This window comes from Erinaceus europaeus, chromosome 16, assembly GCF_950295315.1.
Source record: "Erinaceus europaeus chromosome 16, mEriEur2.1, whole genome shotgun sequence".
Taxonomy (NCBI): Eukaryota; Metazoa; Chordata; class Mammalia; order Eulipotyphla; family Erinaceidae; genus Erinaceus; species Erinaceus europaeus.
Window position 1 is genome coordinate 15,318,223 of NC_080177.1, and position 15,249 is coordinate 15,333,471.

The 15,249-nt window shown below is 40.4% G+C and overlaps 1 protein-coding gene across 1 annotated transcript in view; it reads left to right on the forward strand.

Moving 5' to 3' along the window:
* The first annotated feature begins 1,183 nt into the window (after nt 1–1,183).
* Nucleotides 1,184–15,249, forward strand: part of SEMA6D (semaphorin 6D) — a 790,451-nt gene continuing 776,385 nt past the window's right edge. The window contains exon 1 of the mRNA XM_060174602.1: nt 1,184–1,461. The gene's annotated coding sequence lies outside the window, so the exon portion shown is untranslated. The remainder of the gene's footprint in view (nt 1,462–15,249) is intronic.

Below are 15,249 nucleotides of genomic sequence, written 5' to 3' on the forward strand. Positions count from 1 at the left end.
AGTCCCAACTTAGTAACCTTCACCAAATTGAAAGAAAAAAAAAGTGACTTTAAGAGAAATCTTACCGTGCCTCAGCAACTGTACTTACTGTAAGCTACTACCACCACCCACACAAGATGATATAGAAAAAAGTTCCACTAAGGAATATATGAGAATTTATGCCGAGAAATGCACATGGCTGAAGGCTTTATACCTTTAAATATGAAAGAGCATTTCCGGGGTCAGGCAGTGGTACACCTGGTTAAACACTAATGTTATGAGCACCGACCCAAGTTCAAGTCCCAGGTTCCTACCTGCCACTGGGAAAGCTTCTAGTTTTGAAGCAGTGTTGCAAGTGTCACTTCCTTTCTACCCCCCTTCCCTCTTGATTTCTCAATGTCTCAATCAAAGAAATAATGAATAAAATATATTTTCTAAAGATTATCCCTGCTTTGAGAGTTTTTTTTGGGGGAGGGGCATGTTTCAATAGCAAGTATCAGGGCTAGTGTGTTAAGTTCTGAGCATGGCAAAGTTTTGCTTTTAAGATACTTGTGAACTGCTCATGAAGTTTATCTTAGGAAGAGAGACTACCATAGGGTGAGAGAACTATCATGGAAACCAGGCAGAGTGCTGACAGGTTGCAGCAACTGGGAAAAGTAACTAACAACATAATCCTGTAATAACAGCAAGAGTTAAAAAAAAAAAAAAAACCAACCAACCAACAATACTTCGTAGTTTGGTTTAGATTAATGTTCTGGAATTTTCCGTTTTTTGTTTTTTTTTTCCCCTCTCCTCACTATGGAGAAAGCTGAACTCATACTTCAGCCTCAAGGACTACTAGATAGTGATTAAATGATAATTATGTGCCGGGGTGGGGTCTATAGTATTAAAAGTGACAGATAGCCCATTAAAATTAAAAAGTACCCCCTCACCCCAGCCCTAACCCATCTTAATGGCACCCCAACCGCGTGTCTTCAAGCAAGCTCCCTATGCTGAGGGTAGGGTGGGCCAGACCCCAGGTCCCCCCGCCGCCATGCCCACCCGGGACCCCCTCCTGCGGGAGACGCGGGGTTTCCGAGCCCAGGTGGGGCTCGGGCAGGGGGCAGGGGGAGCCGAGGGAGCTGCAGGAGCACGTGGGCAGAGGTGGGTGGGAGGACGCCGCCGGGGAGTAACCCGCGGAAGAGTCAAAGAGGCAGGAGCGGACGAGGGCTGCTGAGGTGACGGGGTGTGGTCTGCGGGAAGGGGAGCCGGCGGCGGCGCGCAGAGGCGGAGGAGGGCAGACCCGCACCCAGGAGCGGCGGCGTGCGCGCCCGGGGGCCGCGGGGCGCAGTGACAGCGCGGGGCTGGCCGGCCGGGAGACTTGCCTGAGCTCGCCGAGCGGAGGAGCAGCGGGGCTGGGAGCTGCGCCAGCTCCGTCGCGGGAGCCCGACACCTGCCGCGTCCGGAGCCTGAGTCCAGTCCCCCGGAGCCTCAGACCCCTAAGTAAGTGATGCTTTTTTTTTTTTTTGAACAATTCTTTTCCTCCCCGATATTTCTCGTCTGCAGTCTGTAGCCTCTTTATGCACGGAGCTGTGGGAGCCAGCGTGGGGAGCTGCGTGCAAAGCGCCCCCGGGAGTGCAGGCGGCTGCTCGGGGCTCTGGGCGCGCCCTCGCGGGCGGGCGCTGGAAGCCGCCCCCTAGGCCCCGCCGCCCCGGAGCCCTGCGGGGACTTATTGGCACCGGTAGCGCCCGGCTTTTGTGTCCTGCCCGCTTCCAAAGCCATGCCGGGCGAGGTGGGGGTGTGTGTGTGGGGGGGGGACTTGGGGCTGGTGCTGGTGGGAGTGGGAGTGGTGGAGGAGCGGAAGCCACTTTCGAGCGCCCGGCCCCACCTATCGCTCCTCCGCGGACCGCGGGGACCTGAGTGCGCGCCTGGCTCGGGCGCGACAGAGCGCGGGGCCCCGACCTGGTTCCCCGGCTCCTCGGGCTGCGCAGCCCCCGCCGCCGCCGCCGCCGCCGCCCCGCCCCTCTCTCCGGGCTTCCTTTTTTCCACTCAGCATCTTTTAACTAGTGGGTGCTGGGAGGAAAACTGGCTGGGTTAACCGCGAGGGGATACCTCCTTGTTTCGGGGGGTGGGGGGAGAGGAGATGGGGGCTGCTAGAAGGGAAGGGACATTGGCACCCGGAGCCCCGAAGCCCGAGTGTCCCGCGCGGCTGGCTGCGCGCGGCCAGAGCGGGTGTTCGCTGGGTGGGTCCCTCCTCTGGCTCATTGTTCGCGGTGACTGTTCCGGGGACCGGCCGAGACTCCCAGACCCCCTTCCTGGCTCACCCTGCAGTTAATAAAAGTGATGCTCATGGGGTTGTCCTGAGGAGGGTCAGGGCTGCTTGCAGGAAAGGGCTTATCCAGGTTGGGAATGGACTTCTCTCAGCTCAGAGAGCAACTGCTCCGTGAGTGAGAAACTTAGACCTGACTCTCAGGCATGGAGACCTCAGCCCGGTGAATGCACCCGGCACAACCCCGGAGCCAGTTCCACATCGAAATTGTTTACAGAGGAAGGAAGAGAAAGAGAGAGAGAGAGAGTTTTAAATGTTTGTTTGAAACTGGCTACTGGCTGATTTCTCTGCCTTGCACCTGTTTCTCTGAAAGGTTTCTGGGTGGGGCTTATTTTTTCAGTCCTCCTCCCTCTTCTTTCTTTCTGGGGGTTATGCATTTAAGGTTTTGTGTCATTGATAGTCTCATGGATTCTATGAGGATAATCCCTTTTCTCTTTTTCTTTTTTCCTCCAGTTCTTTCTTTCTCACCCTCTCTCTAATTCAGTCCTTCTATCATTATTTTTGTCTCTTTCTTTTCTTTCTTTCCTGCATCTCCCCCTCTACTAGCCCAGCTCTGGCATCTACAGCCCTGTCTCCTCTCCCCTTGTCTCATGCCAGCTTTCATGAAGGCAGACGTGTGCACTCTGAGTCTGTGGAACCCACCCTCACTGCTTAGAGATTCCCCAACACAACTAGTGCATGTTCATTTTGCTGGAGGGAGGGTCAGTGTTCTTTACATTTCCATTTCTATTAAATTATGGTGATATCATCTTGTATAATGTGTGTTCCTTAATTCACAATAGATGAGGGTTTATTTTCCTGAGAAGAATGCTCCTATTTCTTTTTCTAAGCTCAAAGGTAGTCATCAGAATAAGCATTTGGCAGAGAGATTTAAAAAAATTTACACACCTATGTATAGAGAGGCTAGTATTGAATAAAATGTTCTACCATATATACTAACACATACCTGTGTGTGTGTGTGTTTGATTTATATGTATACATTTGTACTGCTTATAAATCCAAAGAACTGCTACTTACACTCCCAAATTGCTCTGGTTATATTGTTATCTTTGACTTGACTGACTTACTCAGCTTATTAGAAATAATGGGTCTGATTCCATGGGGAAAAAACATGGGATGGGTTATCATTTAGAGTATGGCATGTGTGTTTTATTCTAAAGAACCTGCTGCACTACCACCTGATTACCTCTCATCTACTCTTGTACCATATGCAACTTAGTATGAGACTACACCAGTAACCATCCAGTCGAGTTCTAATAAGAGTAAGACATGAGGAGTATCCACAGCTAGGGATAAGCTATATATGTGCATTTAGCCACCTTCTCACATGACCAATTCAGGCTAGTTGCTTGTTCATATTTGGGAATCTCCAGACTCCAAATTCTTACCAGATTGATTGTTGCACTAAATCTTGACTGCATAAAGAAAAGAACTTAATTATTTTTGTCTTATTTATCAGTCAGCAATGTTTAGTGTTGCCAAATTAATTGTATCATTGAAATATGCAGGGCTTTAAAGTATGTTGAAAAAGGCCCTTTTGAACTTGTTTCTTCATAATGGAAAAAAAGTTCTTGTAGAGCCATAAGTTCACTGCTGTGAGGCCCCCTAGCCATTTGTATTTATGGAGTTTACTCTTCCACATGAAGAAAGAACCATTGTTTTGTTGTCTAGGAGCTGAAGGAAGATGGGAATGAAGAAAGAAAAATAAAGCACTTTAAAGTGCTATTATTTCCTTTACTTGGGGAGAGATTTTCTTTTAAAGACAAAGAGTGATGATTTTCTTTAAGCTATACTCAGGCATTACTGAAGAATTCTGAGAAAAATATCATAGAATGAAAATTCAAATTGCTACTAATGCTCATAAAATTAGTGTGTATATACATATGTACTTTTGAACCAGTATTCAGATGCATTCTGTTATATCTATAGATGATGACATGTTAGAACATTATTAGTAAAATATTGGAGTCTCATCCAAAATCTATACTTAAATATACTGTCTTTTTGTAATAGCCTGCTTGTTGAGATTGAAAAGAACATCATTGATGTCATGGTGTGCTTTGCATTTTAAAATACTAGCTCATGAATTACAAACATTCATTACTCCCCAACCACTTGCTGAAATCTCTCAGGACCCCCAAATAGAGGATTATTTGTAGTATATGTTATTACTCAAGCCTCTTCCTGATTTGACGCAGTTGACCCTATTTTTCTTCAGAGTTAATTGTCACTGTTGGTTCTGAATCTTTGGTTATTTTTCTTCTACATCTCATATTTATGTGTTGATATCTTCAGTTTGTCTGTTTGGAAAAGGTCCTATTGAAAACATGCGGTGGGGTTCTGGGGTGGGGGTGAAGAGAGAAAGAACAAACTTACTAAACCTGGAGAGATAACACAAGAAGAGAAGGACAGGTTTTACTGAATAAGATTTGTTGTGGAAAAATGTCTTATGATTTAGAAGCTGAAAGTTTATTTATTTATTTATTTATTTATTTGCAAGTCCATTTGTTTTAGTCACATATATTCCACAGATGAGCAAAACCATATAGTTAGTGTCCTTTTCCTCTTCACGTTTTTTTTTTTTTTTCTTTATGGGGGGAGGTTAATGGTTTACAGTTGACAATAAAATACAGTAGTTTGTCCATGTTGAACATTGCTGTTCTCCACATAACAGTTCAACCCCCTCTGGGTCCTCCTCTGCCATCATGTTTCAGGGGCTGAACCCTCCCCCCTCCACCCACCCCACAGTCTTTTCCTTTGGTGCAATATGCCACTTCCAGTCCAAGTTCTGCTTAGTGTTTTCCCTTCTGTTCTTATTTTTCGACTTGTGTCTATAAATGAGTTCCTCCCATGTTCATCCTTCTCTTTTTGACTTATCTCAACATAATTCCTTCAAGCTTCATCCAAGAGTTGATGAAGAAGGTAAATTCACTATTTTTAATAGCTGAGTAGTATTCCATGTGTGTATATCTACCACAACTTACTCAGCCACTCATCTGTTGTTGGACACGTGGGTTGTCCAAGCTGAAGATTTTTAGCACATAAAATAAGTAAATATTTTGGCAATTCAGGTACTAATTTCACATATCATAAGGAAGATTAATAAATAATCTTAATCCTTTAGCCATGATATATGTAAATAACTTTTCTTTTTTTAATATTTTATTTTATTTATTTATTCCCTTTTGTTGCCCTTGTTGTTTTATTGTTGTAGTTATTATTGTTGTTGTTGGATAGGACAGAGAGAAATGGAGAGAGGAGGGGAAGACAGAGAGGAGGAGAAGACAGAGAGGAGGAGAGAAAGATAGACACCTGCAGACCTGCTTCACCGCCTGTGAAGCGACTCCCCTGCAGGTGGGGAGCCGGGGTTCAAACCGGGATCCTTATGCTGGTCCTTGTGCTTTTGAATAACTTTTCATTCTATTGACTCTTCTTCATAATAAGTAATAAAAATTACCACTGTTCTCTTGTTTGCATATGTACACACAGTCACGTGCCTGAATATATGTGCATATACAAACATTTCTTTTTTCACCATGATGGAGGTCTTGGGAGGTAGAAAAGAGGGAGTACTGTTATGTTTATGTAAAAGTGAAGAATTTTAATGTTTATTTTGGGTAATTATATTTAATTGCATTTTCTTTTATCAGATTCGTGCTTCTTAAATGTTTACTGAGTAAAACTGAAATTCGACACTGAGTTTTAATAACAAAATGCAACTAGGAATATATTTGTAGAGATAAGTGCACTTAGTTTTTTTTTCTGAAAAATTAGATCTTAAATTTCAGGTGTAATGTGAATTTCCTAATGGATCACTATTTTTCTTTTGCTTTTGACAGTAGAAAACTCAGAATTAATCCAACCTCTAATTTGTTGATCATAGAAGACTTAGTGGAACTTTTTTCTCAATGATCTTATTGCACTCTGATTGTGTATATATTTTCTCTAAATGATGTAATGTTCAGTTTTATAGTAGAGGCAGAGAGCCAAAACCAAGCACTGCTCAACTCTGGCTTCCGGTGGTACTGGGGACTGAACAGTGGAACTCAAGAGTCTCAAACATGAGATGAAACTCAGGTCTCAGGACATTTCTTTCCTTCCTCCTCCTCCTCCTCCTCCTCCTCCTCCTCCTCCTCCTTCTCCTCCTTCTTCTTTTTTTTTAACAGCAGATGCAGTATCAGGTGGTATGGATTAGGAGAAGCAAGCAGGAAAGTGATCCCCACCTTATAGGTTCTAGGACTGGAGAAAATAATGGGCTTTATAGAGAAAGGGGAAGGTTCCTGCTATCTAAGGGTTTAAGCAGGCAATAAATCGATAGTTATAGCTATAACCAAATCATTTGGCAATTGGGTTAATTTTGAAAATACCATTGTTAGTATTTGTTGTAGCATACAAGCCCTCACCATACTTTGTGTCCTTTATTGCTATTTGCATATAGCTGTATCTTATAAAATAACACCACCAGTTGCTTCTGTTCTCCCTGGTCTAAGCTTTTTAGGAGATTTAATATTTCAAAGAACAAGTCTCAGGCATGAGACTCAGGTCTCAGGTCGTTTCTGTTGCCATTAGGCTGTCTATCCAGCTTTAAGACCATTTACATATACACATAGGTTGCTTTAAATGGAAAACTCAGATACTATTTTTGCTGATGTCTATTGTCCAGTTTCTAGAAAAATTGCACTGTAGCTGGTAAAGCAGAGACACCTAATTTTTTTTTACTGCGAAGGATACTTTTCATCGGAAAGCAGGCCTAGGGAGTTGGCTCTGCAGCTAGAGAGCTAGACTTATGCCCATGAAGTCTGATGCTGGCAGCCAGAGTGTGGTCCCTAGCAGTTCATATTCTGGGTAAGAACTCTGCTGTCTCTCACAAAAAAAAAAAAAAAAAAAAAAAAAAAAGAGAAGGAGGGGAAGAATTCAAGAATTTCCAGTACTTTAAATCGCAAATAGGGTGAGAATGTGAGGTTAAAACACATGTTGCTGAAATCATTGGGACTCTGTGGTAGGTAGTAGAGGCTTCTAGTCTTTTTTTTTTTTTTTTTCCTTTCTTTTGATCTCTACTCATTGCTTTTGCTGCTTGTTACCCAATTAGTTGGTGGCTGGTCCTGACCCACAGGTGTGGTCATTCTGAGGGCAAGTTAATCTCACCAGCCTTGCAGTTTAAGCAGTTTCTGCATATGACTTAAACATAGTCAGCACTGTCCTACTTGCTGCTTCAAAATACAATGGTTACATTTAAGTGCCCTCAGGTTATTTTGTTTTGTACCTTAATCAGCAACCATTTTCAGGCAATTGAAGGGGACACCCACAAATCTGTTCTTTTTTTTAACTGTAGAAAAGTGAGAGAGAGTCTAAAAAAAAAAAGAACTAAATTATAGACCTTAGGTGATATGTTTATGACTAAGGCACAAAGTCTGAATGAAACATTCATCTATTTTTAAAAATATTCTAACATTATTTTAGTAATTTATTAGTGATTTAATAATTATAAGATAACAAGGGTATAATTCTGCACCTTTCCAACCACCAGATTTCTATATTTCCATTCCCTACATGGGAAGCTATAGTAATTCTGCCAAGGTTATAGATATGGGTCAACTATTACTTCTATAAATATCTATATCTACATCTACATCTATATCTATATACCCCTTTTTCTATAATCTTTCTTTTTTCTTTCTTTCTTTCATCTTTATTTATTTTATAGAAACAGCCAGAAATTGAGAAGAAGGGGGAGACAGAGAAGGAGACAGAGAGACACCTGCAGCCTTACTTCACCACTTGTGAAGCTTTCCCCCTGCAGGTGGGGACCAGGGGCTTGAACCTGGGTCCTTGCGCACTGTAATGTGTGTGCTTAGCCAGGTGCACCACCACCCAACCCCTCTATAATCTTTCGTTCTCTTATAAGTCACACCTACACCTGTTAGTATTTCCAAATATTCTTCCTTTTTTCCTCTTCTCTTTGTGGGTCCTGATGGAGTTGGGAGTTCAGATCCCTCTGGTCTTCTCCTACCATGTCTTCCCTTCTGGGAATATGGAGCAGAATTCTTTATGGGGTGCAGAAGGTAGGAGTTCTGGCTTTCTGGATATTGTCAATCCATACCCTGGCCTGAAACATTCAAATCTAACCAGTTCCTTCTGGGTATGAATTCAGTTTTTTTTTTTTCTAATTCACACATAGAGACTTTTTTTTTTTTTCCCTCATCAGGGTTATTGCTAGGGTTTGGTGCTGCCACTAGGAATTCATGGTTCCTAATGGCCATCCTTGCTTTTTTTGTTTCTCCTTTTGATAGGACAGAGATAAATTGAAAGGGGAGAGAAAGATAGAGAGGGTGGTATTACTGCATTACTTACTTCACTACGTTGCTTCTGCAAGTGGGGAGCACAGGCTCGAACCTGAGTCCTTGCACATGGTAATGTGCACTCTTAACTAGATGTGTTGCTGCCGAGCCTCTATACTCTTTGTTTTTTAAAAGACATTAAATAAGCATCAACATTAAAAAAACGTGATGGCTAAATTATAGATCTGTTGCCCTGAACTGGAACAAACCCTCAGTGATAAATACTGATTATTTAAACATGGTCTTTATAGAAAAAAGATGGGAAACAATGAGTCTATATACTAGCACATTTACTCTGCCTTGAATTATGTTATAAATAGTGCATAAAGCCTTTAAAATTGTCATTGAATTGTTTCTCTGACATGCATATTAACTACTGATATCTAAGGTGCATGCCATGCAATGGTTCTTAATTGGTAAGTGAACTCTTGGAGGGCTATTTATAGAGTACATTGCAACAAAGTGCTGAAGTAAATTCTCATTGAGTAGCTCAGTTAAAATTAATGTTTTAGGGTGTTTTTTTTTCCATTTTCTTCACAGAGAGAAACTACCAGAGAGAAACTACCTAAGCTGCTAAATATATAATGAATAATATTTGGCCAGATAATTTGTCTTCAAATTATCCCTGAGAGCCTTAGAGACCAGCTAAGTAACCTACCCTAAATTATTCAGGTGTGAATAATTTGGGAGTGTGAATTTAAAAAAAATGATTTATTTGTTTATTGTTTATGTCTGTTGTGTGGGAGAAAAGCCCAAACTGAGAGTCTCCAACATGCCCTCTTCTTGTTGAGCCACTTCCCAACTATAAGAGGTCATTAATTTGAACTAAACGATTTGGCAACATCCATTTCTATCCAGAGTATACAGGATAAATATTCTTACAGGAAAAAAAAAAAAAGGAAGAGATGTGAACATTAATCACATGAATTGATTTTTAAGATTAGCTGCTTCTAAAGATCTCAGTAGAAATCTTATTTCACTCTCTAATGGCAATTGAAGTTCCTTTTATCTCTTGTTTTCTATTTCACTTTGTCTCTGAAGAATGCAGGGAAAATTCCAATGTCTTTTCAGTTCCCACACTAAGGTCTTAGGTCGCAGTTTGTCCCTTCATTTTCTTCATGTCTCTGTCTGCCTAAAGGTAGGATGATCTAACGAAATTAAAGAGTAAGCCCTGCATTTATTTTCCCCAGCTCTTTTCAATATATATCTTATGCATGACCTGAGAAGGCAAAGATTATGAACTATCAAATTTCATGTATAAAAATATTACTCATATCATATGGGATGATCCCACTCATAAACAGAAGTTGAGAAAGAATAAGAGAAAGGGAAACTGAAAACAGGATTTGACTAAATTTGGAGTAGGGCACCAAAGTAAAAACCCTGGGTTGAGGGTGAAGGTGGATGTCCAGCTTCACAGGACTGGAGGTGGGGGATGAGATGGGACACAGTCTTTTGGTGGTGGGAATGGATTTTATGAAAAAAATATATATATACATATGTTTATATGTATATATATATTACACAGAATTGGTACCTTACTAATTTTTAGCTATTTCCCTCATGTTGCACTCAACATGGCAATCTGGAACATTCTAATTCCCATAATATTTTGATAAAATGTTTATCTTTAAAAAATATTTAGAACACTTTCTCTTTGAAGTAATCTTTATTTAATTTTTTATTATTAAATTTATTTATTTATTGAAGAGACAGCCAAAAATTAAGAGGGGAGGAGGAGATAGAGAGGGGGAGAGACAGAGGGACACCCATAGCCCTGATTCACCACTTGTGAAGTTTTCCTCCTGCAGGTGGGGACCAGAGGCTCGAACCTGGGTCTTTGTAACATGTGTGCTCAAGCAGGTGTGCCACCACCCAGCCCCTGAAGTAATCTTTATAGTTAGATTTGAACTTGACATTTCTAGGTGAAGAGAGAGTAAGAGAGAGACAAAAGAGAGTGAGAGAGAGAGAGAGAATGTCTTAGTCATATTTTAAATATAATCTTCATATTTCTTCAAATCTAAATATTCTCTGCAAATCTATGTATCAATTATTGTTGTCATTCTAAAACTGACACAGTAAACTAAATGCTGGATTCAAACTACATGTTGAAGTAAATACTTTCTTATTTTCACCCTTTTAACTACTAGTTGAATGATTTGTTCTTAGACATGTTTCTTTATCTTGAATAATACTTTAATTAGTCATGTATGTTATGGTGTATAAGCATGTCAACAAGATTTCTTGGTGATGAAGGTTTATCAGGAAACCTATCCCTTAATAAGGAAAAAATGAATTTCATAGATAAACTTATAGTAAGTACCTATATACATGAATTGTTGAAATAAAAAGTGAGAATAAACAAGTCTTTTTCTTTTTTTAAATATTTATTTATTTATTCCCTTTTGTTGCCCTTGCTGTTTTATTGTTGTAGTCATCATTGATGTTGTTGGATAGGACAGAGAGAAATGGAGAGAGGAGGGGAAGACAAGAGAGGGAGAGAGAAAGAGACACCTGCAGACCTGCTTCACCGCCTATAAAGCGACTCCCCTGTAGGTAGGGAGCCGGGGCTCGAACTGGGATCCTTATGCTAGTCCTTGTGCTTTGAGTCATCTGCTCTTAACCCGCTGCGCTACAGCCCGACTCCCTAGAGTCTTTTTCTGTAGAAATGTAAATTCAAGGGACTGTCAAGATAGCTGTCTTTGAAGCATGCTTGCTTAGCTATGCACTAATCCTGGTTAGAGTCTGAATCCCACTACACTGGGGGAAGTGTTGGTGCTTATCATCAGCCATCCTCCCCCGCACCCCCCACCCCGTGTGTGTGTGTGTGTGTGTGTGTGTGTGCGCGCGCGCGCGCTCGCGTGCACGTGTTATCTGAAGATCTCTGAAGATATCCACCTGAAGAAAAGGCAAATAGGAAACAAATGGGAAATAAAAATTCTAGGTGCCACACCCATCTGAATGAACAGATTACTGTGAGCAAGGATCCAGGTTCAAGACCCTGGTCCACACTTGCAGGGGGTTAAGATTTATGAGCTGTGAAGCAGTGCTGAAGCTTTCTCCCTGTCTGTTTTGTCCCCCCCTTTTCGATTTCTCCTTCTTATTAAAAAAAAATGGCCATCAGGAATGATGGATTCATCATGCATTTATGGGCCCCAGTGATAGCCCTGATAGCAATAAAAAAGGAAATACTGAACAAATAGCATTAATGGAGTGGTACAGGTTTGAGTGTTTGTAGAACTAGGGGATAGAGAATCCTCCTCTATATAATGAGGTTGGGAGTTGAATGGGTAGAGATCCCAGAATAAAGGGTAAATAGCAATCAGGCAGGTGAAGAAGCAGTGGACTTCATCTGTGGCACAGAGCTTCTCGAGCAAAGGAGAAATTTGAGACAGACACGGAAAATACAAACTGATCAATAGAGTGAGTCATAGGCGAGCATGAAGACAAGGCTAGAGGTCAAGAGTTTTAAGTGTGATTCTGAATAGATTCAGCCTTTTTACTTTCCCTGAATTCAGCCAGACAAATGTATCTAAACACAAATAGACAAACGTGATATCATTTCCTATTTATAATCTTAAATGAGTTCTTGCTGTTTTCTGTTTATGTTACTGGACTTCCTTATTCCATTCATTTTCCCAGAAGACATTCTCTGTTCTCACTCCTTAAACACTCAGTACTTCTGTTTACATCTTTACTCTCACATGAGGGCCTAGCTTCCCACTGACTGATAGAACTGACTCAATCATAAAAGGATTCCCAAAGATGCCCCCTGTTAGGTTTGGTTGCCTACCTCTATTTGTTTCTGTGTAATCTGCCTCCTTACAGATTATCTTCCCCAGTGCTGGTGGGACTGCAGCTCTTATATTTTAGTGGAATATAATGTAGATGTGTGTAAATACTCATTTATTGTGTATGTGTGTCGTGTGTGTATAAATATTCAGTGAAATAAGGTTACTCCTTTAGACTGAGAAATCCAATTTTCAGTGTTTAGTATTGAGAATTAATCAAGACTATAGTCAAAGATTTGTGTAAAGAATGTTACTCAGAACAGTGAAAAATGAGCAGCAATATGTTGCCCAAAGACAGAATAAAATAATAAACTAAAGCACATTTTTATGATAGGATGGTAAGCATCAGTTAAGATAATTTCTTTTTCAGAGAAATAATTATAGGCAAGATAAAATAGAAGATATACTATGAAATGATAAATTGTAGTGTCCTTAAAATAGTGCAGTGCCATTCAGTATATGTACATAGAAAAAGATCATAAAATAAGTGAACCATGTTAAAGGATTGTCCCATTGAACAATGCAATGAAAAAGTGTTCTGTAGAGCAAATACCCTGAAAATATACTCAGTTTTAAAGAGAAAGCTTCTTGATAGGAAGAGCCTGGTGACATAAAAGATGTCCACTAAATAAACACAATAGTGAAAAGTCCTCTTTGTAGTGTGATTTCACTGCCTTTGAAATATCCATCCCCAACAGGCAGTCCCCTTGCTTGCCACATCCAATTTACCAAGTCCCATGGACTTTACTGTTAAATGTCTCCCAATTTGATTTCAATTTTTCTGTTTCCATTCTCACCCTCTGGTGCAAAACTCCATGATACTTGGCCATTGCTTTAGATTCCTAAAGGTTTTCTCACTCTTGCTCTTGCAGAAAAAAGATGAGCTGAGAGTACGCACTGCATAGTGTTTGAAACAGGTACTTAGTCCATGATTGCTGAGTGTCAATTTCAGCACCGTGTTCATTAGCTGCGAGATTGGAGGGAAGTCATTCTTTCCTTTTCTTTCCCATTAAAAAGATGTAAGATGTTTATACATATCTTATAAGACGACTATACAAAACTTAGGTTAGATGATACTCATTCCTGTTTGAAAATATTTAGAGACTTCTGACTCACCACCAACCTGCAAAGACACTTAGTTCATTCACTTCTGTCACAGGGCCTTAGCATAAGGTTGTTTTTATCTATTTGGAACACTCTTTTATGATTTTTCTCATAGCTTGTTCTAGTCTTTCTTTTAAAATATTTATTTATTTATTTATTTATTCATTTATTCATTTATTATTGGAGAGAGACAGAAAGTGAGAGGGGAGGGGAAGGTAGAGAGGGAAAGAGACAGAGAGACACCACTGTCTGGCCCTGTTCTAGTCTTTCTCACTTAGTTTTTGTCATCACCTCTGAGAAGGCCATCCTGACTGCTTTTCATTTAAAAGGAACTTAATAATTTTTTCTCACTCTACACTAAATGTTGTTTCAATAAGCTATCACAGTTTGAGATGTTTGTTTATTAACTTTTTTTTCAACCAACAAAAGTACTTTGGTTTTGAACAATATTTATTTATTTATTTATTTCAGATGAGATACAAAGAGATAGTTTCACAGGAAAGAGAAGGCAGCATAGATTGAGAGAGAAGCTGGAGCACTATTCAGTAATCAGCTCACTGGGGATGGAACCAAGAGGATTAAGCATTCAAGTTCTGTACTGCCAGCTGAGTCATTGCCACAGTCACAGCATTAGAGTTCAAATTCTGTGAAACAAGGTTAATATCTGGCATGACTACCTTTGTTTTGTTTTCTCCCCAGTCCTTGGCCAGGGATCCAGAATTAAGCGTATGGATTGATGGATGATCTGATGGCTGAAATCCTAACTATTATAGTCACAGAATTACATTTCTTTTAAAAAATTATTTTATTCATTTATTGGCTAGAGATGAGAGAAATTGGTTCAAGCCCCTAGTCTCCACCTAGAGGGAGGAAGCTTCCTGGATGGTGAAGCAGTATTGGTGTTTCAAGTATTTATCTTGGGCTCTCCTTCCCCTCCCCCCATGTTCTCTCAACTTCTCTCATCTCTGTGCACATTATAACATGTGCACTTGACTGGGTGTGCCACCACATAGCCCTTCAGAATTAAACTTCTAGGTGAATTAACAGTACATTTGAAGGATCTTTGTGTCACTAAAGAAGATTGCTATTCAGATTTACTGTAATTTTAGTTTTGCTTTCCAGGACCTTAAATATACTCCTCAGAAAACAAGTGTGTTTTGATAGGTGAAGATTCTGAGCAGTGAGAAATTTGGTAGGTGGATTGTGGTATTCTACATCTGAAGATTCTTTGAGCCAGCTCCATCTAACCGGAACGTGAGAACGAGGTAACAGGTGGACTGAGATTGAGATTGAGAGGAAAGTGTTGGAATGCTGATGGCTCAGAGAGTCAAGAAGTATTATCAGATCAGCGGTTTACAATCAACCAGGTTAAAACTATCATATTGCTATATAAGATAACTCCCTTGGTATTTTACTGGTATTAGAGAATATTGAATGTGTTTTTTCACCATAGGGTGGTGAAATAGGTGGCTGAATGTTTTTTTTTTTTTTTTTTTTTTTTTACCAGAGCATTTCTCAGCTCTGGTTTATGGTGGTATAGGGGATTGAACCTGGGACTTTGGAGCCTCAGGCACGAGAGTCTCTTTGCATAACCATTATGCTATCTATCCTCACCCAGCTGAAAGATTTTTAAATATCTAATTTGTGATTTGATGTGATGATATAAAATAATGCTTTCGTTTTTAAAATTTTTATTTAAAAAAGGAAACAATGACAAAAACTGATAAAA